At 47.2% G+C, this 20,337-nt stretch overlaps 1 protein-coding gene across 1 annotated transcript in view; it reads right to left on the bottom strand.

Moving 5' to 3' along the window:
- Kif3b (kinesin family member 3B) overlaps window positions 1-19,219 on the bottom strand; it is a 41,501-nt gene extending 22,282 nt beyond the window's left edge. Inside the window, exon 1 of the mRNA XM_059261663.1 lies at window positions 19,103-19,219. The gene's annotated coding sequence lies outside the window, so the exon portion shown is untranslated. The remainder of the gene's footprint in view (window positions 1-19,102) is intronic.
- Between the last annotated feature and the right edge of the window lie 1,118 nt (window positions 19,220-20,337).

Here is a 20,337-nt window from a genome sequence, read left to right as displayed (position 1 = left end):
AGAAGATCAGTTACTTGTTTCTCAGCAGAGCCACAGTCTTCCACACTCTTCACTAAGTACTTCATTTTGGATTCATGTTGCCCTTCCTGGTTGTCATGGAGACTCACCTCAAAGTCTAGAATTTAGTGTGGCCTACATTCTGAGCAACTATCAGTTACTAGGACAGAGGTCACAAACTGGCCACATTCTACACGAAATGTTTTGTTTTTTAAAGTATATGTGTGGTCATTGAGGCCACAGCTTTGTATATGCTACACAAGTGCTCTACCACCAAACCATACTCCCAGCCCTCTGCTGACATTTTATTGATCAGTGTGCTGTTTAAAAAAAGGAGGGGGCGTGGAAGGAGAGGAGGGAGGGGAAAATTTGGTTGAGATGTAAAATTAAGTAATTAACTAAGTGAATTTAAAAGAAAAAAAGGGGGAGGCAGAGTATGGTGGTGCACACCTTTAATCCTAGCACTTAGTGGAGACAGGCAGATCTCTGTTTGAGACTAGCCTGGTCTAAATAGTGAGTTCCAGGCCAGCCAGGGCTACATAGTTAGACCCAATCTCTAAAAAAAGATAGATAGATAGATAGATAGATAGATAGATAGATAGATAGATAGATAAAACAAGGGAAGGCCAATGAGATGGCCAATTGGGTAGATGCTTACTGCCAAGGCTGACCTTAGTTTAATCTCTGGAACCCACATGGTAGAAGAGAATGGATTCCCAATGGTTGTCCTCCAACCTCCACACATACACAATGACATGCATATGCATGCACACATACATACACTCACACACATTCACACTCAGAAACACATCCATACACAATAAATAATTGTAACTTTAAAAAACAAACAAACAAACCCAGTATTCAGGAGGCTGAGGCAGGCAGGGCTCTGTGAATTCAAGGACAGCCTGGTCTACATAGTAAGTTCTAGCCCAGCCAGGACTACATGGTGAGACTCTAGTCTCAAAAAAACCGAATGATAAGATGCAGCTCTGCGGTGCAGCTGTGCTTAGCATGTGGGAATCCCAGGGTTCAGTCTCCAGCATCAAAACTCAGCAATTCCACCTTCTCCACGAATTCCTGTCCTGATGGACCCTTGCACATGTGCAGAAGGAAACAAAGGCAAGGATGATTCTTTTCTGTTTTTGATACAGGCTCTCATGTAGCCCAGGCTGACCTCCAACTCACCATATAACTGAGACCAACCTGAACTTCTGATTTCTCCTGCCTCTACCTCACAAGTGGTAGGATCACAGGCATGTACCACCATGCCTAGTTTACACAAATACTCCACCAACTGAGCTACATCTCCAGCCCCCAGCAATGTTATAATGGAAAAGAATGGGCACCTACACATTGCTTTATAGGGGAATCAAAATTAAAATACAATACATCCATATTATAGACAGTCCAGTACAGCAGTCAGTAAAGTAATAAATAAGAGGTCTGCAAAACAAGCCACAGCCCAAATCTGGCCTACAGCCATCTCTGTAAATAGCATTTCACTGAAACACAGTCATAATCTTTGTTTGCACATACCTAGATCTACAATGGCTATGAAATGGCTGAGTGCAGTGGCTATAACAGAGAAAATAAGGTCCCCCCCAACCCAAAATATTTACCAATCTGGACTTCGCAGAGAAAGTTAGACAATCCTTGAATTGGCAAGGTTTAGTCCAGACTCACCTACAAAATGAGACCCTGCCTCAAACAAACAAACAAACAAACAAACAAACAAAAAAACCGACACCAAGTCGTAGAGAAGGTACACACTGATGAGGATCACCGGCTATCCAAACTGGACAGTCAGTGGAGGAAACCAGTGAGAAAATGCATTAGAGAGGGAAACAGATTCAACTTAACTTGCAATATTTTGTAATTTCTCTTTTAAAACTAAAGTGAGCAAATGAGACATTAGCTGAACATATGGCATATACCTTTAACCCCAGCACTCTGGAGGCAGAGGCACTGGGATGGATCTTGAGTTCAAGGCCAGTCTGATCTACATAATAAGTTTCAGGATAGCCATGGCTACACGTCAAAACCCTGTCTCAAAAAGAAAAAAGAAAGAAAAGCCCACCACACTATTCCATCTTTAAAAGGATACTTGGGTCTTGGCTGACCTCAGATGCTCAGCCAGAGGTCACTTGAGCTTAAGTTTAAAAATCAGTCTAGGGGGCTGGAGAGATGGCTCAGAGGTTAAGAGCACTGGCTGCTCTTCCAAAGGTTCTGAGTTCAATTCCTGGCACCCACATGGTGGCTCACTACCATCTGTAATGAGATCTGGTGCCCTCTTCTGGCCTGCAGGCATACTGTATACATAATAAATAAATAAATTAAATTTAAAAAAAAATCAGTCTAGACAACACAGTGAGAGTTTGTCCCCCCTCAAAACAAAACAAAACAAAACAAAACAAAAAACCAGTTACTTAAATTTATTTTGTCTCACGAGTACTGGTTTTATCAAATAGATTCTAATAAAGTATCTTAAAGTAGGGAAAAAAAGACATTTAGCCAAGCTCTAGAATGACTGGAAAATGGTTATAAATGAAAAGGCAGTTTATAAAATTGAATGATTTCATGTCATCACGATTATGTAAAAATAAAACACTTGCTGGGTGGTGGTGGCGCACACCCTTAGTCCCAGCACTCGGAGGCAGAGGCAGGCAGATCTCTGTGAGTTCAAGGCCAGCCTGGTTTACAGAGTGAGTTCCAGGACAGCCAGGGCTACACAGAGAAACCCTGTCTCAAAAAACATACAAACAAACAAAAACACTCATTGAACATCAGCAGTGGTCCACTTTGGGTGATGGGAATGCAGGAGATTTCCCTGTTCTTTCAACATATCTGTATTTTCCAAATCTCCTCTCATGGGCGTGTGGCCTCTTCAAACGGGGACAGAAACAAATGGCAGCTCCACAGAAGCAGCCCTGCAAGAAGCAGTCCAGACACACAGACGCACGCTAATGCATCTCTAATCAGTACACTGCAACTCGGGTCCTCTAAGAGCCCAGGGAACCGCCGGCCAACTGCCCAGCCCAGGGTTCAAGGATGGAGTGTCAGAAATGCAGCCTGTGCCGTAGATCATGAGCACTGTCAGAAAAGCACCACAGGAAGATAAAAGCAACACTGTCAGCCAGCCTACGCCACCTCCATGTGCAGGCTTCGCCTAGGGAAGCCTTAGTCTCTGTATCAGGACTCTGAAATCCTGACGCACACCCGTGGCAACTACACTCTTCACCCTGGTCCCTAGGATGACATCATCACAACGGGAGTTACGAGATTTCCAGATGGGCACAGTGACTCACACCTGTGACTTCAGCACTAGGGAGGTAAGGTGGGGGGATGACCAGGGCCCAGGGGTTTGAGATCAGTACACACACACACACACACACACACACACACACACACACACACACAGAGTGTGTGTGTTCATCTCTGGTTACAAACCATAGCCATCTTGCAGAAGATTTAAAAGAAAGTAGTATCTGCATTTTCTTGTGAGTGCATAAAACATAGCTGGAGGGTAGGTAGCCTGGTGTGGTATCACACGCTTGTAATCTAAGCACTCAAGAGGCTAAGGTTAAAGATGGTGACTTGAAGGCCAGCCTGGACAACATCGAGTGATCTGTCTCAAAATACCAAAAATAACAACAAATCCAACCTCCAAATATTTGGAGGCAGATACAAGAGCCAGATGGCAATAATGGTTGTCAGGTACAGCTGGTTCTCCCTAAAAGAGCCAGGTAGCAAGGCCAAGGGCAGAAGAACTTCACTGTGGGACTTTTATACCTACTAGATTTTAAAGTGTATGGAAATATATTATCTAGTCAACCTTTTTTAAATTGTGGGCTAGGGATGTGCTCAGTTGGTAGAAGCTTGCCAAGCATAAAAGAAACCCTGGGTTTGATCCCCAGCACCAAATAAACCCAGACATGGTGGTGCACAGCTATAATACCAGCACTGGGGGGGTGGAGGCAAGGAAGTCAAGAATTCAAATCATCCTGTTATTCCGGGTTTGAAGCTGGCCAAATTACATAAGATACATGAGCCCCTATCTCAGAAACAAAAATGTTTTTGAATAATGTCAATATATCACCTAGTTAAAACAATTAAATGAGGGGGCTAAAGAGATGTCTCTGTGGTTAGAGAACTGCCTGTTCTTACAGAGGACACAGGTTCATTTCCCTGGACCCACACGGTGATTTACTATGGTCTGTAACTCCAGCTTCAGGGATCTGCCTCCCTCTTGTGGCCTCTTTGAGCAACTAAACATACACAGCACACACTCACAAACACACACACACAAATAAGACAAATCTTTTTTAAAAATGTAGGTAGGATTTGGAGAGATGGCTCAGCAGTTACGTGCACTTGTTTTTGCAATGACCTGAGTTCAATTCCCAGCACCTACACGGCAGCTCACAACCATCTGTAACCCCAGTTCCAGGTGATCCACCTCCCTCTTCTGACCTCTGCAGGCACCAGGTGTGCACATGGTACACAGACACACATGTTGGCAAAACATTCAAAAACATGTAAGATAAAAATAAATCTAAAAAATTGCCTACTGTGATTAAAAAAAAAAGAATCAAAAAAAGAATCAAAGCATGAGCTTTAGAGCTCCAGAGGAATGAGCATCTGCGCCGCCTTTCACTAGCTCTCAGGCTTAAGAATCTTATGTAAGCCGGGCAGTGGTGGCGCACACTTTTAATCCCAGTAGAGGCAGCGGCAGGTGGATCTCTGTGAGTCTGATCTCTGTGAGTTTGAGGCTAGCCTGGTCTAAATAGCAAATGACAGGCCATCCAGTGCTACTATCAGATCCTGCCTTAAAAACAAAAAGTTCTTCCATTGAGTGATGCTGGTAAGAAACATGCCCTGAAGAACTGTGGTCACAGGTGGGATGGGGGGGGGGGCGACAGTGCTCTCTGGTTAGTTGAGTTTACATGTCTTCTTTTGTCTGTCTTTCTGTTCTTTGGACTTTTTGATGGGTTCATGTATCTGTTTTATTTATTTATTTATTTATTTGCTCATTTGCTTATTTATTTATTTGTTTGTTTATTTATTTATTGCGCAGTGTTCTGCCTGCATGTACACCTGCAGGCCAGAATCTATTTATTTATTTATTTGTTTATATATTTATTTATTTATTTATTACACGATGTTCTGCCTGTATGTACACCTGCAGGCCAGAAGAGAGCACCAGATCTCATTACAGATGGTTGTGAACCACCATGTGGTTGCTCGGAATTGAACTTAGGACCTCTGGAAGAGCAGCCAGTGCTCTTAACAGTTGAGCCATCTCTCCAGGCCCTATTTGTTTTTTTAATCAAGGTGAGAGGACACAATAAAGCCATTCCTTGCTTGGGGAAACAAGGCTAGCATATTGATTTGGGTTTGAGCATCTGAAGACAGCACATTCTCAGAAAGCAACCGGAAAGCGCAGCCAGTCAGATCAGTGGTGCTGAACATTGTCATCTGGTGATACAAATGAAGCATTTACCCGGAGGTAAGGCAGAAACCCTTTTTGTATTTAATAGTGAAATACTTATAAATTACTACCAATAGATTCAAGTTTCCAGGACACCGTCCAGTGAGCCTGGGTGTTGTGTCAATCAGCAGCCCCCACTCACAGTGTGGCAAAGCTCCATTCATATTCACCTCACCTTTCTTTCTCCTTTTCTTAAGGCAGGGTCTCATGTAGCCTAGGCTATCTAGCCCCATACCATGAGCTATGTAACTGAGGATAACTTTGAACTCCTGTCCTTCCTGATTCTCTTCCCAAGTGCTAAGATTGTGTGTGTGCACCACCACACCTGCCCTATTCCCCTACTTCTTGTGTGTGGGTGTGGTGTGCATGGGTGTGGGAGTGGAAACTAGAGGTCTTCCTTAATCACTTCTCCACCTTATTTTTTTATTCAGGGCTCTCACTGGATCTGGAGCTCACTGATTTGCTAGCCTGGCTAGTCAGCACATCCCCAGCACTGGGATTACACACTTACACCGCCATGCCCAGCTTTTTACGTGGTTCTGGAGATCAGAACACATCTCCTCATGGTTGCATGACAAGCACTTTACTAACCTAGCCATTTTCCTAATCCCGTCCCCTACTTCTTTATGAACAATAGTACCTCAGGTGGCGTATACAATAAACAATTCTACTTCTCTTGCACAGATCACCTCAGGGTTTTGTTTTGTTTTTTTCCGATTTTTTAATCATGGCTAAATGCCGTGGTGTGGTTGTTCTCTAACAGTGCCGTCAAGATTGCCCGGGCATACACCTTGAGGACGGGTGGGAGGAAGCAGTAGGAGCCACTGCTAGAGATGAAAATGCTGTACACATTCCTTTTTGACAGAAGGCACTGCCCTGTCCCTTCTCCAGGCTGTATCATCTGTCAACTCACCACAGTGCACCCCATTCTCCGAGTCCCCAGACACTCAGAACCATTCTCTGAACTCCCGCTGCGCTGGGAAAGCCTTCCTGCCAAAAACTTCTCATTCCATGTACTGATCCAGGGAAGACATGAAGTTTCTAGGGTCACTAAGATGCTCGGTAGGTAAAAAGCACTTGTCAGCAAGCTTGACAACCTGAATTTGATCCAACTCCTATAAGTTGTCCTCTGACTATTGCATTCACTCTTTGGTGCACACATACCTGCACATGTACATGCACACACACACATACACACACACACCATACATACACACACACCTGCACATGCACACACATACACCATACATACACACACACACCTGCACACACATACACACCATATACACACATACCTGTGAGCACACACACTACATAAAATAAAAATAAAATGTGTTTTAAAAGAGGAACTGAAGAGTTGACTCAGCACTTAAAAGTACTTGCTGCTCTTGTACAGGACCCAGATTTGGTTCATAACATCTATATTACAGGTGGCTCACAGCCACCTGTAATTCCAGTTTTTGGAGGTCTGACATCTTCTGGTCTCCATGGGCAACACCTCTCTGCATGTGCTGCACATACATACATGCAGGCACACACACATACACATAAAATAAAAATCAATGTTTAAAAAAATAAGTTTATCTTTTTAGATAGATATACACATTTTCAGATAAAGTTAAATGATCTATAATTTGTTTCAAAATAATCAGGGTGCAGTAGATGGGGCCAGTGGAGGGCCTGACTGATGATGGTAGAGGCTGGAAGAGACAGGTCACGGTTAATTTCTACTTTCTTTTTTTCTTTTTCTTTTTCTTTCTTTCTTTGTTTTGTTGTTGTTGTTTTGTTTTGTTTTTTGTTTTTTTTAAACAGGGTTTCTCTGTGTAACAGTCCTAGCTGTCCTGGATCTCGCTCTGTAGACCAGGCTGGCCTCGAACTCACAGAGATCTGCCTGCTTCTGCCTCCCTAGTGCTGGGATTAAAAGCATGCGCCACCACACCCAGCTCCTTTCTACTTTCTGTGCTTGAGGTTTCCAAAATGGGAAAGGGGAAAAACACTCTCTAGCCAACGACTTTTCACTAAATAATTTCTTTTAATTATGGTTGAAAATATAAACACTTACAACCAGCTACAGTAGAACACACCAGCAGTCTCACTGGGGAGGTTGAGGCAAAAACATTGGAAAGTCAAAGCCAGCTTGAGTTCAAGGGCAGTTTAGCGAGAACCTGTCTCAAAATAAAAGGAAGAAATGGGCTGGGGACACAGATTAGTGATCGAGTGTGCAAGAGACACTAGTTTCAGTCCCCAACACCATAACAACAAAAAAACAAACAACAAACAAACAACAACAACAAAAACCAGAAATGTAGACAAAGGATGCAGTTGCAGGAGGAGAACCTTCGCTACCTCATTTTCTCAGTAGCAATTATTTATAGTCTCTAAACCCTGGAAACAGCCTTAGGGACAGTAGGGGACACGCGCAGAACCTGCAGCTCTTGAAGGTAAAACACACTTCAGAACACATTTGCACCCATGTAACAGCTAGCAGTAACAGCTAACAGGGTTATTTCTAGGTGATAGGACTTGGGGTGAACCTTACTTTGATCTTTTCATGATTTCCTTGATATTTCCTCAATGGAAATAATTTTTCTTTTCATAAACAGGAAAACTTTCCCTTTTTACAAAGGCTGCCAGGTGAAGCATCTAGGAGAGGCGCCATTTCTAAGGGCGTCTCTAACTCCTCACCGCTCCTCCTGAAAAACCGAAGAGCATCTTCTGTGGTCATCTCAGTCACCCGAGCAGACACTGTGTTCCACGATTTACCAGGGAGCTCTGTGCTCAGGTTCCTGAGTCATCAGCCTGGGCTACTAGGGACTGCGTGCAGAGCTCCTACTCTGTCCAGTCTGTGTCCTACACAAAAGGCCACACAGCCCCACTGATACCAGTGCTGAAGGTGCTATGAAGGACCCCAGTGTGGGTGACAGTGCATTCATGTCCCAAATCCCAGTCATCTTTCTATGTCACCTGGACCACATCCACATCTATACTGTGCTCTAGTGTAAGAAAACGAAAGCTTAGTGCCCAAACTAAAAACCCATTATCACTGGTGAGAGAGATCTCTAATGCAAACTATGATTTAAATACAACAGCATGCTAAAGATAGATCTGCCAGCAGTGAAGAGCTCAGCGTGTGCAATCAGGTGACAAAGTAAGGAGACACAATGTGTCACCAGGATTAACTGATCCTTAAACATTCCCACCTCAAGATATAATGCTGCCGGTTGATAGTGGCGCCTACCTTTAACCCCAGCACTCAGGAGGCAGGTAGGCGGATCTCTGGGAGTTTGAGGCCAGCCTGGTGTATAGAGTGGGTTCTAGGACAGCCAAGGCTATTACACAGCAAAACTCTGTCCTGAAAACATACAGAAAGAAAGAAAGAAAGAAAGAAAGAAAGAAAGAAAGAAAGAAAGAAAGAAAGAAAGAAAGAAAGAAAGAAAGGAAGAAAGAAAGGAAGGAAGAAAGGAAGAAAGAAAATGCAGATTGGTGGCAGTGACAAGAAGAGCCGACTGTTCTAAGAAATGTGCCCTGAAAACCCCACCCAGAAGGTCTAGGAGAAAGACCAGCATAGAAGCGCCAAGAGAGAAGAAAATGTCCACCTCACGGCCCAGCCATGTGTTTGTGTGTGCAGCTACAGACATACATAAACATACACAGAGAGAGACAGACACTGAGGTCCAGACAGGTTGACTTATTTGCCACGTCACAAAAAAGTGGCAGAGTTACTACTACAATCCTGCCAGAATTTTCTGTGCTAGCATAGGCTTGGCCAATAAATCTTTGAAAATATTTTTAAATTTGAGGGGATGAGTTTGAGACAGGGTCTTGCCATTTAGCCCTGGCTAGTCTAAAACTGGCTATGTTGACCACAATGGCCTTGGACTCACAGAGATCCACCTGCCTCAGCCTCCTGAGTGCTGGGTGAAAGGCGTGCGCCACCAGCTTTGCTTTGTGTTTTCAATTTTTAAAAATATGTTTGTTATATTGTGGTGATCTGTGTGTGTGTGCACCCATGGGTGAGCACCACTGTGCGCGCACATGAGGCTGGAAGACAACCTGCAGAAGCTGCTTCTTTCTGTGTACTAAGTGTGTCTTCGACTTTGAACTCAGGTCATCACCTTTATCCACTGAGTCATCTTGCCAGCCCCGGACAGGAAACTTTCTAAAGATGCTGCAGGACTTCCGCCCTCTCCTCTCCCACTCCAGATGTGATCGGCAGGAAGAAGAACCAGTTGAGGGGTCCAACTCCAGCTGTAAGAGGCCCAGAGCTAGACTACTACAAAGCATGAGTGCTAGCCTAGCTAGGCCACAGCTGGGTCTCTGTAGCCTCAGCCATCAAATACTGAGACTCATCTTTACTCTAAAACAGCCCAGGGAGTTTCCTACCTCCTCAAACAGCCTTTGAAGTTACTTTTTGGTCTGTTCCTTTGTGTGTTGAGATGGGGTGTGTGTGTGTGTGTGTGTGTGTGTCTCTTGTAAGGCCAGCTGACCTCAAAGGAATTGTGTAGCCCTGACCCTGGACACCTGACCCTTCTGCGCCCACCTCCTGAGTGCTAGGATTATAACCAAGTGCCACTGTACCTGGACTGGTGTCCTGTTTCTATTAGCATTTCAAATTAGTTACCCAGGTACAGAAGAGAGCCCTGTGACAAACCTCATGGATGCTGTGGTCACTGCTCACTGGAGAACAGATGGGGCCAAGGATGGAGCTCTGTGGTAGAGTATGTGCTTGGCATGCAAGAGGCTCTGGGCTCTGTGGAAGGGAGGGAGGGCAGTAGAGAGCCAGCGGCACGGTTCAGTGGACAGCAGTGTCTGAACCCCGAAACCCACACAAAGGTGGAAGGAGAAAACTGACTCTACAGAATGTCCTCTGACTTCCACAGGTGCACTGTGGCACACACACCCACATCTACACACACACCATGCACACACAAACATACACAATAATAAATAGCTTTTTTTTTTTTTTTTTGGTTTTTCGAGACAGAGTTTCTCTGTGTAACTCTGGAGCCTTTCCTGGAACTCACCTGTAACTCAAGGCTAGCCTTGAACTCACAGAGATCCACCTGCCTCTGCCACCCGAGTGCTGGGATTAAAGGCGTGTGCCACCACTGCCCGGCTCATAAATAAAAAGCTTTCTTTAGAGAGAAGTGAGTAATAGGCTGAGCATATGTGGGAAGTATTTGACTCTTGGTGTCTCTACTTCCCTCTTCTGGGAACTGGGAGGAACAGTTCCTGTACAAGACTGCTCTGAAATCAAAGAGGGCTTGCAAGCGCCTGTCTCAGCAAACATTAGCCATCACGACACACTATCACCTCGCTGTTATCACTACCAAGTCCGAGGGTTTGGGGTTTTTTTCAGCCAGCTTTGTGTTTCATCAATGGGGCAACCACAGGCCATGACCCGGGGCAACCTCAGGCCATGACCCAGTCCTTGCACAGGCACAGCCACTCGGTGGTAAAGGAGATGGGGGGTGTGCATGGCTCTCATCATCTAAGGCTTTAGGTCAAGGGTTTGTACTTCTTCCCTTATAGGGTTTTCTGAGTCTGGTTCACCATGGTGACACCGGAGATGGATCTGACAACTCAGATCTTGGATACACAGATAACGGTGACAACAACAGTTATTTTAGTGACCCGCAGCTGGGGCAGCTCCATTTTCAGATCATCCAGCTGTTTGAATAGCTCCACCCAAAATTCATCCAGCTGTTTGGGTGGCTCCACCCTCAGATCTTCCAGTAGCTCCTCCTTCTTGGTCATGGCTGCACTGCTTGCAGCTATGGTGGCCTGACTGGAAGGAGTCCCTAGTTCTGCTTCCGATCACCTAGGTGAGTATACTAGAGATCTTGTAGGCAAGTGTACCTAGGGACCGTGGTGAGATCCAGACCCTGATTTTTCCGATCTAGGCTTAGACTGTATTGTCAAGAAGCACCCAGTAACAAGAGTACTTCTGTCAGGCACAACACACTTGGGCCAACGAGAATCTACTACCTCAGCACTTGCGGGCACTTAACACACTAACAAACAGGAGTGACCTCTCCATATCTCAATGTCCTCACCTGAAAACAGGACAACCCATACTCCACATGCCCACGACTGACTGGGAATCAGCTGATGAGAAGCCCAGGAAGGAGCACCATAAACACCAGAGCTACACGTAGCAGACGGTGCAGTCATAAGTCTGCTGAACATGCACCACTGAATGCCAAATTTACAAAGGCTGTTACTGGTACGTGTGAAATGAGGCCTGGATCTCTTGCTTGGATGAGCTACTACTCTCAAGAGTCCTCTAGGAATTCTGGCAGAACACAGCAGCTTTTCAAAGCCTTCCCCCCATCTAACATGCTCTGAACCTTTAGACCTACTGTCCAGTGGCCAGGAAAGAGGCACTTTGGCAGGGAGAGCATGACCATCTGAGGCACTGGGAGTGAGCTGTGCTAGTGAGTCTATGCTCTCCCCCAGAGCTGGCTGGCTAGGCTCATCCCAACCTCCATCAGCCAAGATCCACAAGTCAGGACAGCAATGCTAACAGCCTGAGACAGGTAAGCATGATCCTAGCAGAGCCCACACCTACTGCTCCACAGACTGACACAGGGCCAACCTAGAGAAAGCAGGTCTTCTGGATGCCCAAGGTGGAGCTCTGTCAGATGCTCCTGGCTGTCTTCCTTCAGCAGAGGCTGGAGATTCTTTCCAAGGGCCTAAGGTACTGTTTGCAACCTGGGCCTCTGGGAATAATTCAGTTGTTTCTCTCAGGGCACCTCTCCAAAAAGTCCTCTAATGTTATGGAGGCAGATGGCCCCTCTAACATCTACCTAGCTGCTCAGGCCAAAAACCTAGGAGTCATCCTTAATCCTCCCATCCTGCTGGCCTCACCTCCAAAACATGTCTTTCTGCTGCCACCACCCTAGAAGGCCACCTCCATCTTACTAACCTCTTACCTAGTCTTCTGGCTGCCACTGAAAGCTCTCTCAAATCCACAAGCCAGAGGCCAGAATGAATTCACTTTCTTTTGTTTCCTTTTGCGATGCTGGAGACGGAACAGAGGGCGGAGCACACTAGGGGAGCACTCTACACTGAATCTCACCATCTGCCCTCCAAGTGATTCCAAAACAAAACAAAAAACTCGGGGCTAGGGGTGTAGCTCAGTTAGTGGAGGGCTTCTCTGGCATACACAAGGTTCTGAGCCCCATATGCGCTGGTGTGGTGGCATGTACCTATAACCCCAGCACACAGGAGACGGGCAAAAGAATCAGAAGTTCAAGTTCATCCTTAGTTGACTACATAGAGAGCTTAAGGTTAGCCTAGGCTACATGAGACCTTGTCTCCAAAAAAATTAAATAAATTTAAAAAGCAGCTAGGGGCTGGAGAGATGGCTCAGGAAGTGCTTTTCCCGAAGTTCCAGCACCCACATGGTGACTCTCAGTTCTCAGCAACTCCACTTCCAAGAGATCACACATCTCCTCTGGCCTCTGTAGACATGCTGAAAGTGAAACACCGGCACACGTACAGGTAAAACATCCACACACACTCAGAAACAACAAGCCGGGCGGTGGTGGCGCACGCCTTTAATCCCAACACTGGGAGGCAGAGCCAGGCGGATCTCTGTGAGTTTGAGGCCAGCCTGGGCTACAGAGCGAGATCCAGGACAGGCTCCAAAAAAACCAACAAAAACGAAAACACCTACATCATGACACCTTCTTCTCCAAAGCCTTCAATGGTCCCCACTGCTTCCGGACGACTCCAGCCTGTAAGTCCCCTGTGGTAAAACTCCCAGTGGCACTCCCAGCTACCTCGCTCCACCACAGCCACTTCTTGTAGTTTCTGGAACTTACCAAGCTTGTTCCCACCTTGGAGTCTTTATCCTTTTGGTATACCTTCAAACAGTGTGAGCCCTTCCTGAAAGTAAGCCTCAAAAAATATGTCACCACCTCACAGATGACCTTTCTGATCACTCAACTGAAGCAGCAGCGCCCCGCCCCCCAGAAGTGACGTTCTAACCCACCCCTGAGCTACTCTGTCCACAGTGCTCATCCTGCTCAGATGCCCTTGTCTGTCTACTCTTTGGTTTCCAGTTTGCACCTGCTGAACTGTAACCGTGGGACCAAGGACCTGGCCCATCTCTTCACCGTCATCCCCAGACTACACAGGGCTGCCACATACCAGTTGCTCAGCAGATGTCACACAAATGAAGCCAAGAGCACAGCAGCAAGAGCACTGTGCTTCGAGTCCGACAACCCGGACACCAATGTGAGGTGGGCCACTTCCCAGCAGCAAGGCGTCTCTTCCTCGGGGTTCCCCATCACCCACTGGAGAGCTGAATCTGCACCTCCCCTTCCTCAAGAGTACCAGTGAGACCGAGTAAAGCCCATTTCAGAACTCAAAAGCATCAAGATCCATACAGACAGCAGTGTGTCAACACCACAAGACAAGGCTCTTCCTCAGTGACCTGAAAATCCATAGATGAAATGTGTGTGATCCCGGCATGCAGGAGGAACTGCAAGTGCAAGGCCAGCCTGGGCTACATGACAGGACCCTGGCAAGACAAGAAGAAATGGAAGGAAAGAGAGAGGAGAAAGGGAAAGGAGGGGAAGGAAGGAAAACAGGGAAATAAAGAGGTGTAGACGCAACCCGAGGCTCCCCACCTCCACCCCTCCCACGCTGCTCCCACCCCCAGGTACCTGGCAGACCTCTCAGGACACAGTAGACAGCCGTGGCCTGACTCTGTGGCCAGACAAACACAACACATGAATCCCTTCGGAAAGTCAAGGCGAGTGTGTTGACATATACCCACAGTCTCATCTGCTCGGGAAGCTAAGGTGACAAGATCACTTGAGCCTGGAAATTAGAGGGTGGCCAGAGCAACAAGGTGACCTTCCCTATCGAAGAACAAAAGCCAAGAGGCCGGAGATGGGGTCGGTTAGTAGAGTGAGGGCCTAGCGCGCACATGGCCTTGGTAAACCCCTAACACTGAACGGGTGGGGAGGTCAAATTCTGTCAAATGACAGTGACTTACAAACGAAGTTCTGGGTCCCTTGAAGGTTGTAGGGTACAATATTCCGTACATCCCTGGAACAGAGATTTTCTGAATTTGGTGCCAAACAACAAAACCTCGATTTCTATGACTAATTTCCTCCTTAAAGCAAACAAATAAAAACAAGGCCTTGAGGGGTTGGGGATTTAGCTTAGTGGCAGAGCGCTTGCCTAGCAAGCGTCAAGGCCCTGGGTTCAGTCCTCAGCTCCAGAAAAACAAATAAACAAAAAAAACCCAAAGGTTTAAAGCAAACAAAAAAAAAACAAGGCCTTGAGTAGCTCAGATTGACCCTAAACATGATATGTAGCCAAAGTGGCCTTGAAATTCTGATTCTTCTGCCTTTAACACCTGAGTGCTGGGATTACAGACACACACCACCATGCCAGGCTCTATGTGGCACCAGAGGTGAAATCCAGGGTTCATGCATACTAGGCAGGCATTCTACCAACTGATCTACACTCCCTTGCCCCAGATTTCTCCTTTCTTTGCAGACCATCCTGGCACGGAAGTCCTGGTTCCTGGAGAAAGCCTGCAATAACACCAACATTTACATAAGGCTATGGTGGCAAGTGCCTCATGCTTATGATGATCTTGTAAGATTGACGGGCCTGAGATTATAACCACACACTGTACTCATTCATCAACAACAAATAGGATATGAAATGCAGTACAGGTGCTAGGTTAAACCCAAATAATGACGGCTAAAGTTTACCAAACGTGCTAGGCAGTTCACATGGATCAGGCTCAAGTCACTCTTCCTAATAGCCCTGCAAGATGTTATCCTCTGCTCTGTGGGTGAGGAAGCGGTGATACACACGGTAAGCGTTGCTGGGTGGCGTGCAGTCTGAAGGTGGCTGGCCAAGCTTTTAACCCAGCAGGCCAACTGCAGACTTGAACCACAACAGCACTGATGGGGCCTTTAGTACCATCCAGCCAAAACCCCTCACTAAAGAGGGGCCAAGAGACATAGAATGCCACTCTGACACATTCCAGCATGGGGTCGGGAGTTCGTACTTTAAATGCTATCTATTTCAATGATTCTTTCCCCTCCAAACGCCATAAATTATTATAGGAAAACCTTAGTACCAGGAGTGGGCTACCTCACCATGAGCTGCTGGAGAATGATGCTATTTTGGTCTGGGTTTGCTAAATGAACAGAACTGAGAATAAATGTATTTATTAAAAGGGAATTTATTAGACTGGCTTACGGAATGCTGTAGTCCAGCAATGGCTGTTACTCACTGTAGTGGCCAAAAAACAGGCAGTTGTTCAATCCACAGAGCTGGATGTCTCAGCAGTCCCCCATTCAAATCACTGGAGATGCCCTTGAGGGACCCAAAACAGGCTAATGCCACAGCCGCTGGTTGCCCACCAGAATGAGATGGTAAGAATTAATGCTGAAGGTACATAAGCTTTGGTCTCCTGACACAGAGAACCCAAGCTGAAACTGAGCTGGAAGCTTTCCCTGCTGCTGGCTGTGCTTCACAGGCCTGGAAGGTGCTGCAGCCTGCTGGGGAAGAACTGTCACCAACAGTATCATCGGCTGTCGATGCCCAGGGAGATGTGCCCACTGCTGCAACAGAGGCGTGACTGTCACAGGTAACCAACAGCTTCCGCTTGGCTCTGAGGCCTGCTCTACAGAAAGGAGTTCCCATCCGGTACTGCCACCGGGTCAAAGGCCCATGGCTGGAGAAGACCCTAGTGGGCCCTAGTGGGAGGCGACTATTGTATTACTAAATGGACACGATGTATCTGCCAAACTAAGTTCTAAATATTTAGTGATGAGGTCAGTTTTGCTCACAGAAGCTTCTTCGGGAGTGGGCAGTGGTGACTGAGGCTCATAACTGGTCAAGGTGCTCAAAGTAAGGGACTGTTGAGTGCTCAGCCTAAGGGGGAAATTTACCCCCTCCAAGGTTCAGAGAACGTCACAGAAGAGGAGGCAGAAGAACGTAAGAGGCAGAGGACAGGGAGCCGAGTGAGTGGAATGCTGTCTTTGGGTAGGACGTGGCTGTGGCCCCCTGAACTCTCAGCAGCTGTGCTTACTGTGTAGAGACACACGAGACTGAGCCCACCAATATTCAGTCATGGAGGGAGAAGGGCTTCATAAGGCCCTTGATGGCTGCTGAGGAAGAGGCACTTCCTGCAGTCACCAAAACACTAGTTAGCTGCCTGTGCTCTTATAAATAACCCCTCACTGCCAGGCGGTGATGGCACATGCTTTTAATTCTAGCACTCAGGAGGCAGAGGATCTACGTGAGTTCAAGGCCAGCCAAAGAAATCCTGCCTCAAAAATAAGTAAGTAGCCGGGCGGTGGTGGCGCACGCCTTTAATCCCAGCACTCGGGAGGCAGAGCCAGGCGGATCTCTGTGAGTTCGAGGCCAGCCTGGGCTACCAAGTGAGTCCCAGGAAAGGAGCAAAGCTACACAGAGAAACCCTGTCTCGAAAAACCAAAAAAAAAAAAAAAAAAAAGTAAGTAAGTAAGTAAATAAATAAATAAATAAATAGATGATAGATAGATAGATAGATAGATAGATAGATAGATAGATAGATAGATAACCAACCCCTCGCTCCTGTTCCTATAAGCAATCCTAATTAAACTGGCTGGGTTGCCAAAGGCGTGGGGAGATGTGGAAGGAGGAGTATTTGGTGAGAGAAAGGACACCAGCAGGAACGGGAGGATAACAGGGGTGAATATGAGCAAAACACATTATATTCACGTATAAAAGCGTCACAGTGGGGCAGGGAGACAACTCAGCAGGTAGAGCACTTGCCACGCAGGCCCGACAACCTGAGTTTGATCCCCAGGACCCACATAAAGGGGGAAGGAATCAACTCCATGAAGCTGAGTTCTCACCTCCACATGCCCTAGCACATACCGGCACTCACACATACACATCACACACACACACACACACACAAACTACAGCAATAAAGATATTTTTAAAGGTCAACGAAATTTATTAGACAAAATGAATATATGCTAGTAACAAATCCAACAAAGTTTTTTTCTGAGATCGTGTCTCCATGCCATCGGGAGAACAACCTCTAGCAGAAGCAATTAGAAGCAACTCAAAATACCCTTGTGGCCTTCTAGCAGTTACTGTTGAGAAAGCAGAGGCATTGGGGAGCAGGGAATAAAATGCATGTCCAGCACTGGAAGCCTCAGATTCTTAGGCAAGCCAACTCAATTTTCTCAGGCACAGGTTCCTCATCTACAAGATGGGCTGCCTGACAAAGTCTGTGAGGATTAAATGAGATAACGCGCCTCAAAAAAACTTCTTAATCATCAAGCTCTAAATGATCACTACTCTCTAAGCACTTGGCAGAAGAGAGAGCTATACCCCTGTTGTTCTTATAAACTTACCGGTGACGAACAAGGCACAAGTACAAAACGAAACCATAACCCCCCACCATCTACAAAGTCTTATCTCTGGGTTTCTTCCCACCAGGACCTCTTGAGAGGTCAACAACTCGCCTTCTCTGAGCAGATCAAGAAGTGAAACTGTGGGTGGGGAATGGCCAGGGTGGTAGGAATACCCCGGGAGCTGGCAAGCTACACACCTAAGCTCCCTGGTCCCAAGACATCTTTCCCCTCCTGGAAGGCTCCAACCCATTCCAAATACCTCACTATAGTGTGTTACGCACTAACCAGGTGTTTTGTAGAGGGGGGCTCACAAGTACCCACGCCTACACGAGGATTTATAGGCAGTTAACGGTTGCTAGGGGGAGGGGCTCACAAGACCCCGCCCATTCCTGAGGTGCCCTGTTGGCCCCCCATCCTACCCAGCACCTCAAACGAGTTAATGGTGATTGAGGGGGTAGGAGGCATTTTCTTCTGTAGTGTAGCCATGGGTAAAATGCCCACGCTCCTGCACAGAACCCTGTACCAAGTTTTTGCAAGCTGCCCTAGGGAATGGAATTAGAAGGGGCCAGAAGAAGGGAAGGGGGTCAGTGGGAGGGGGACATGACCAAAATACATTATATACACAAACGAAACCCGTTATTATGTGCAATTAACATCTGCTAATTAATAAATAAATAAAAAGCCAGATGTGCCAAGCCAATCCAGATGCCCTGCCCCACTGGCTTCCCACAGCAGTCCATTATCCCACTTTACAGATGAGAAGACTCAGTGCCACGCGATGCAGCTTCAAACTCAAGCACACAGACTTCAAACAGGACTCTTGGTCCCCAAGTAGAGTACCCTAGCCGCTCTCCCTCTTCCCACCTGGAGCCCTTTCACGCACACATCTCCTCTGCAAGTGTCAGGACCCCACTGAACAGACAGGTCTGTTGCTGCCAGAGAGGGCAAGGGGTTTGTCCAAGGTCACACAGCGAGCCAGGCATAGCTCCGAGGCTCGGACCTCAGGTACTTGCTTCCTGGGCCGGAACCTGTGACTACGGCCGCGGAACCGCAGTGAGGACTTAGCAGGGGCGGCCGAGATTGGGGGTCGTGCCGGCCGCGCCCGAGAAGGAGCCTGGCGATCAGCTAACCCAGAGGCCGGGCAGAGGATACTGCGGCTCGCGGAGCAGCGACGCCGGGACAACGCTGGGCGCCCCGCGGGGACCCCGCAGCCCGAACTCACCTGCAGCCGCAGCCGAGAGCGGGCGGCGGCGGCGAACCCCGGGCTCAGCCATTCCCCGCTGCCCCGGATGGGGAGAGAACGCGGCCGCTCACTTCCTTAGCAACCCGGCTCGGCGACCCACTTCCTTAGCAACCGCGTCAATTTCAATAACTTTATTGGGCCTCGGACGCAGACAGCCCACCGAGGGGCGGGACCCGGTGTGCAGAGGCACTTCCCAGGTTCCCTGCGCGCGCCCACACTCTGACCCACCTAGGAGCCCCGATTTCATCCGCGGGTCTCCTGTGCCTCTGCGTCTCCGTCTGTGAAACGGAACTCGGTGCCTTGGTCGCACTACGCGATTTCATCGTCCCCTTCCAAGAGCTCTTTTGCGTCAGTTCTCTGATCTAGGTCTCAGATTAGTGTTGAGCGGCTCCCAATTAGGGTGTACCCAGGGATGAAGCCAAATCCTTAGGAAAATCCTCGACTCTGCTGTCTGTCACTTCCATTCAGCCACAGCGTCCCTCTGTCTGCCTTTCAAATATCCCTGCATTTCTTCGCCAACAAGGGATAGCACCACAAACAAGGCCAGGCCACCGTCGTCTTTAGCCTAACCTGATGCTCCTACTCTGTTTATAGACTTTTTGCTCTGGCAATCCATTCCCGACGAGATAACCTAAATAATAATTTTAAAACCTGAAACACCTCACGTCACCCTCCCTTGATAGCATCTTCGGAGTCCTGCTACTCTCTCTCATCATCAAACAAAAAACCTTGGCTGATCATGATGACTCGTGCCTGTAATCCTAGCACTTGGGAAGTGGAGACAGGTTTAGAGCAAGTGTGTGGCCAGATTGAACTACACAGCGAAACCCCCCTCCCCAAATATCAAAATGAATATACATAGTTGTGCCGGGCGGTGGTGGCGCATGCCTCTAATCCCAGCACTCCGGAGGCAGAGGCAAGCAGATCTCTGTGAGTTCGAGGCCAGCTTGGTCTAAAAGGCTAGTTCCTGGACAGCCAAGGATACACAAACTCTGTCTGGGGGGCTGGAGAGATGGCTCAAAGGTTAAGAGCACTGGCTGCTCTTCCAGAGGTCCTGAGTTCAATTCCCAGCATCCACATGGTGGCTCACAACCATCTACAATAGGATCTGACTCCCTCTTCTGGGATGCAGGTATAATGCAGGTATAATGCAGAGCACTCATATATAAAATACAAATAAATAAGATTTTTTAAAATTTATTTAAAATGTCTCC

Source organism: Peromyscus eremicus, chromosome 4 (genome assembly GCF_949786415.1).
Source record: "Peromyscus eremicus chromosome 4, PerEre_H2_v1, whole genome shotgun sequence".
Taxonomy (NCBI): Eukaryota; Metazoa; Chordata; class Mammalia; order Rodentia; family Cricetidae; genus Peromyscus; species Peromyscus eremicus.
Note: the sequence above shows the minus strand (reverse complement) of the source record. Positions and strands in the feature narration are given on the sequence as shown.